Genomic DNA, 6,251 nt, shown 5'->3' with positions numbered 1-6,251 from the left:
AGCAATACACCCTGCCATTGGAAGATGGAATATTTTACATAAGCTCATTTTACATAGTAGAAATTAAGAGCAGTAATATGCAACACATTCAAATAGTGCAGAGCTCAAAATTGGAAATTTAAATCAAATAAAATTACACAGTGGTATCAATTCCATCATGACTGGTAAAATATTTCAAAATGACGTCCAGTTGTATCTGCAGATGCAAAGATGACTGTGTTCCCTGTTACTATTTTCCGAGGTGAAATACTGTAGAAAGCCTTTACATTCATTTTGATTTCATTTTTAATAATTCAGTAAAGAACAAGATCCTAATTTGTTTCTTTCAAAGAAGGAAATTGTGTCTAACATGACAGAATACTGTGTGGTTAGTAAACCAAAACATCATATATGATCAGATTGTTATGAAAACAATACATTCATATAGCACCTTATTGAAGTCTTTTCATCACAGTATAAACACTACAAGGAATATACAATGATATGGTATAGCCAGCCAGCTACTTTCACTTGAGTTTGTAAGATAATTGTAGTAAAGTAGGGCTATATTCTTTTTCTCTTATTCGCATTGAGTCACACTTTATTCTTCAATTGTTCCCTCTCAAAGCAATTATACTTCATGAGAAAGGATGGAAAAATATATCTCCTTATACAGAAGCTTGTAATTATTACATACTAGGGAGTTCAGAAGATTTTCAATGGAAATGATATACGTATGTTTAGTGAATCGACTCATTCGTTAGATATTATTCTTCTGTAGTAGGCAGGCCACAATATAATATTTCTAAATCGTTCTACACCTGTTTTTCAGGAAACTTACATCTGACCCACAAATGAACACAGAAAATACACAATAACAAAAACGTAGGAATACTTGTAAACTTTAAAGAATAGACCTGTGTGAAATTACAGTTTGGTTGCGGGGGGAGGGCAGTGAGAGAGGGGAAGGGGTGCTGTTTGTCTTGGGGTTTTTTTTGCTTCATTGTAAATCACTTGCAAAAACCAAAATCCAATAGTTCAAAAATTGGTGAGAACACACAAATTTACTGAAATATTGCTTTTTTCTTCTAGAAACAACTTTTCACAGCTTAGTGGGAGAATGCTGACCTTGCAAAATTATTAGCTTTGTAAATTTGTCCCAAAGCATGAAAACATTTTCACAGCATGAATATTTTTTCATGTATAAAATCTGCTTTTCATCTCACTACTGTGAAATTCATCCTTGTTCAGGGGCACAGAACAAGTCCAAGCCTGGTTGTAAAGCCATCATAAGCATCACAGAATACATGAACAATTTCTGGAGCATGGATTGGAATACAGGTCTCCACATTCTCCAGGAAATGCATTAATAACTAAACTACAATTATGCTTCCTCTTGTTCTCTTTATCTATCCCAATGACTTTTAAATTATTTGTTTGCTCAGTATCCCAGCTTGTTCAAGGAGAGATGAAGAGTCTTCCCTAAGCCCAGAGAACCCCATAGCCTGGTAGTTAGGAAACTCTGGGTGGAGGTGTATGATACCTATTAAACGCCACTTGGGCTGGGGAAGGACTGAACAAAGACTTCCTAATTTATTTGTGAGTGCTCTAAATATCAGCTTATTATATAAATTATGGGCAGTACAACAACTATAGTTGTAACAGAAATGAATGAGTCCTGTTCAGCTCAGTGTAAAGATGGTTGTAGGCACCTACCTGATTTAGGCTAGATATCAGGAAAAAACTTCTTCACAGTAAGGGTGGCCAAAATTTGGAATGGGCTTCCAAGGGAGGTGGTGCTATCCCCTACCGTGGGGGTCTTTAAGAAAAGGCTGGCTAGGCATCTGGCTAGGGTCATCTGACCCCAGCACTCTTTCTTGCCTAGGCTGGGGGTTGGACTCGATGATCTATTGAGGTCCCTTCCAACTCTAGCATATATGAATCTATGAAACCCTCAAAAGAGGATTCTAGTCAGTAGATTTTAAATGGCTGGATGTACCTAAACGCAAAGGAGGAGTAGGATTTAAGACATACCCCTGTCCTCAGCATTTCTCATGCTATTTCTAGGAGGATCCTAACTTAGGTTTTGTATCCCATTTAGTGCATCTACACATGTATTAATGCATGTTTTCCAAAGCACATTAAATTGAGTACCTCCAATGTGAGGTACTAAATTCATGCACATTAGGCTGCCCTAATGCACATTAGCACATTTGCATGGTGATGCTTAATGTGCAATAGACTATTTTACTGCATATTAGTGTAATATCAAATTTTTTACATGATGCTTTAATGCACAGTAAAATAGTCTGCTGTGCAGTAAAGCACACATGTAGATATGCCCATTCTGAGGCAACTTACTCCACGCCCTGAATAGCAAGCCTGGGTACCCAACACAAGGTTCTGGATTCTACCCATGGAATCACACACTTAAATATTAGATGTCATGTGGCCTGCCAGAATTAAGACCTTGGAATTTCTCCCAGAAAGATGATTGTGGGTGGAATAATTAGGGAATAGTGGCAATGGGGATGGGGGAAGGTGGAGGTGGGGTGTAGAGAGTTTCTTTTTGGAAACACAGCAAAAAAAATTAAGTGATTTTCGCTATTTTCATGAGTGTTAAGAAACATTTTTGTCCAACGGAATAAACTTGTATTTACAGCTTAAAATTATGACCTAAATTATTTCAGGTTTGCATTAGAACATTTTGTTTATTCTAAACCATTCAAATTTTGTATGGTTGTGATTATATGGGCATTTAAGACTTGGAATTCTATCTGCTCAGTCAGAATGCATTTGGTTTGAAAATAACACATTCATATATAGCCAAACAATTAGAGTTTTGGGATCTTTATTAAATTCCATTCGTCCTAATTGTTAATGATCAATAAATAATAATAATCAAAAAATCCACTGCATATTTAAAGGTATATTAAAGTTGACAAGTCAGGAGCCAGGAGCAGGGAAGAGAGGAAGGATCCAGGCACACGTGCATCCTGCATGCATGTGTACCCCCTTACCTGACCCGAAGCGGAGGCGGACGCAGCAGCAGCAGAGCCAGCAGCGGAGACAGCAGAGGCTGATCCCCAAAGGTAAGTGGGCAGAGGGACTGGATGCAGCTGAGCTGGATCCAGAGGGGAAGACCCCTGGATCCCTTTTAGCTGAGCTGGTAGGGAGCCGTGCTCCCGAGCCGTGCCGCATGAACAGAGTGCGCAAACAGGTGCGCTCTGTAAGAGCGTGCTGGTGTTTCTGTCAGTATTTGCACTGCTGGACAAGCAGGAAGGGCCAGGAGGGAGACTCCTGCTAGGGCAGGGCGAATCACTGCGCTGAGCTATAAACAAGCACCAACTCCTACCATGGTGTTGACACGGAGTGCTGCCAGGGCCCCTGCCCAGGGGGCACAGCCTACCCAGGTCTTGTCTGAGGCCTCCACCCAGACAGAGCCCATGGGGTGGGGCTGGCATTCCCCCTGCCCCAGCCTGCAGGAGTTGCCCAGCAAGGCCCAGGGGGGGCAGGTATTGGCGACCCCCACACCTGTCCTGTGCGTGCCCGCCTTAGGGCTCTGGAGACACAGGTGAGGAAGCTCCAGGAGGAGGTTAGCAGGCTGAGAAGAATTAGGGAGGCAGAGGATGAAATTGACAGCTATTTCCTTTCCCTGCAGGGCCACACACCCAAAGAAGAAGCAACTTGGGAAGTGCCCTCCACTGCAGAGTGGCAGACGGTTACCCCCAGAACTAGGGCTGCTTGTAACATAGTAGTACCAGTTTGTCCAGTCCAGCTGGAGAACAGGTACGAGGCCCTAGCAACTCTGGAGGAGAAGGAAGGAGAGGAGGCAATTGGAGAGGAGGCAACTCCATGCTCTCCACGATCCCAGCAGGCCAAAGAAGCTAAGCAGTCCTGGAGGAAAAAGAGCCAAGTGATCGTTATAGGTGACTCTATCCTGAGAGGTATAGAGGGCCCCATCTGTCTCCAGGACCCCTCGACACACAAGGTCTACTGCCTACCCGGAGCAAAGATTCAGGATGTGAAGGGGAGGATCCAGGCCATGATCCAGCCCACTTATTACTACCCCATGATCCTAATCCATGTGGGTACTAATGATGTGGCCAGGAGAAGCCCTGATCATCTGATGGTGGACTACCATGCTGTGGCGGGGGGGTTGCTGAAGGAGATAGGCACACTGGTGGTTTTCTCTTCTGTCCTACCAGTGAGCGGACGTGGCAGACAGCATGTGACGTGCATCACAGAGACCAACTGGTGGCTTCGGGAATGGTGTCTTGAGGCAGGCTTTGGTTTCCTTGACAATGACCCGCACATCACGACAAGAGACATGCTTGGATGGGATGGGCTCCACCTTTCTCCTAAAGGTAAGTGTGTGTTTTCTTCTAGTTTGGCAGATCTCCTCCAACAGGCTTTAAACTAGGCTTATTGGGGGAAGGGGAAGATGAGGGTGGAGGAAGCCTTGGACTGCTAAACCAAGCAACACCCACAAGTACAGCCCAGCCTAGACCTACAAGTGGAACATATACACAGGTAAGCAACAGGGGCCAGGGTAATACTGAAAGTAGGGGGCCAGTACGCACATCCTCAGGAGGCCTCAAATGCCTCTACACAAAGCTTGTAGTATGGGAAACAAGCAAGAGGAACTTACCCTCCCGCTAGCTGACACCAATCCAGACATAGTGGGGCTCACTAAAACATGGTGGGACCCAACACATGACTGGGCAGTGAATATCAAGGGCTATAGGCTGTACAGGAGGGATAGGACAGGGAAGAAAGGTGGAGGTGTGGCAGTCTGATTCACGAGGATGTGTATTCCTCCTTAATGTAGAGGAGGGGCACTCTGAAGTGCTCTGGGTTAGAATACAAGGCAGTTGAGGGGAAAGAGATTTAATGGTGGGGGTCTACTACAGACCACTCAACCAAGGGGAACAGCTAGACCAGGAATTATTAAGTCGGCTCATGGAGGTAGTGAGGTCAAAGGACGTTGTCATCGTGAGTGACCTGAACTTTCCAGACATCTGCTGGGAAGACCAGCCAGCCAGGTCTGACCAGTCATGTAGGTTCCTAGCCAGAATATAGGACCTCCATCTAACTCAGGAGGCGCACAGCCCCCCCAGGGGAGATGCCTTGTTGGACCTGGTGCTGGCCACTGGCGATGACTTGGTGAGGGGGCTGCGGGTGCTCGACCACCTGGGCAACAGTGATCATCGCCTGCTGGAATTCACCATCCAGCACAAGGTGGCAAAGGCCTACAGCAAGGCAGCAGCCCTAGATTTCAGGATGGCGAACTTCAATGAGCTAAGGAGAATAGTTGGGGAAGTGCTGAGGTCCCAGAGGGGAGGGGAGCTTGGTGTCCAAGAACAGTGGTTGCTCCTTAAGGAGACGATCCTCCAAGCCCAAAGGGAGTTAATCCTAACATGGATCAAAGGGGCCAGGAGGGAGCAAAAGCCCCCATGGCTCACCAAAAGCATCCGGGAGTGTCTCCTAGCTAAAAGGGAGGCGTACACTCAATGGAAGGGAGGGGCCATCACCAGGGAGGATTATACTGCGGTTGCTCAGGGATGCAGGGATGCAGTCAGGAAGGCCAAGGCAGAGATGGAACTGGGACTAGCTTCCCAGATCAAGGACAACAAGAAGTCCTTTTTTAAATACATAGGGAGCAAAAAGAAGGTTCCGGGTAATGTGGGGCCCCTGCAGGACATGCTAGGAAATTTGGTCATCACACCAGATGACAAAGCTAACATATTTAAGGATTTCTTTGTCTCCATTTTCCTGAACAGGGACCGGAACAGTCACCCCCGCTCCGGGTCCCCCCTCAGACCCCAGGGGAGGTGCACCTAGGTCAAGAGTTAGTGAGGAACTAGTTAGGGAACTTCTGGAGGGAATGGATGTATTCAAATCGGTTGGTTCAGATGATCGCTACCCTAGAGTACTGAGAGAATTAGCTGAGGTCATTGCGGGATCCCAAACACTCGTGGTGCTCTGGTGTGGTGCCAGAGGACTGGAAGAGGGCTAATGTGGTTCCCATCTTCAAAAAGGGGAAGAAGGAGCACCTGGGAAACTATAGGCCAGTTAGTCTTACCTCAATCCTGGGCAAGCTTTTTGAGAGAATTATTCTGGCACTTGTCCACGAGTGGCCAGCAGGGGAGATTATGCTTAGGGGCAACCAACATGGGTTCGTTAGAGGCAGGTCCTGTCAGACCAACCTGGTGGCCTTCTATGACCAGGTCACAAAATCCTTAGATGCAGGGGTAGCAGTGGACATAGTC

The sequence above is a fragment of the Crocodylus porosus genome, unplaced genomic scaffold (assembly GCF_001723895.1).
Source record: "Crocodylus porosus isolate Cpor-Errol unplaced genomic scaffold, CroPor_comp1, whole genome shotgun sequence".
Classification (NCBI taxonomy): domain Eukaryota; kingdom Metazoa; phylum Chordata; order Crocodylia; family Crocodylidae; genus Crocodylus; species Crocodylus porosus.
Note: the sequence above shows the minus strand (reverse complement) of the source record.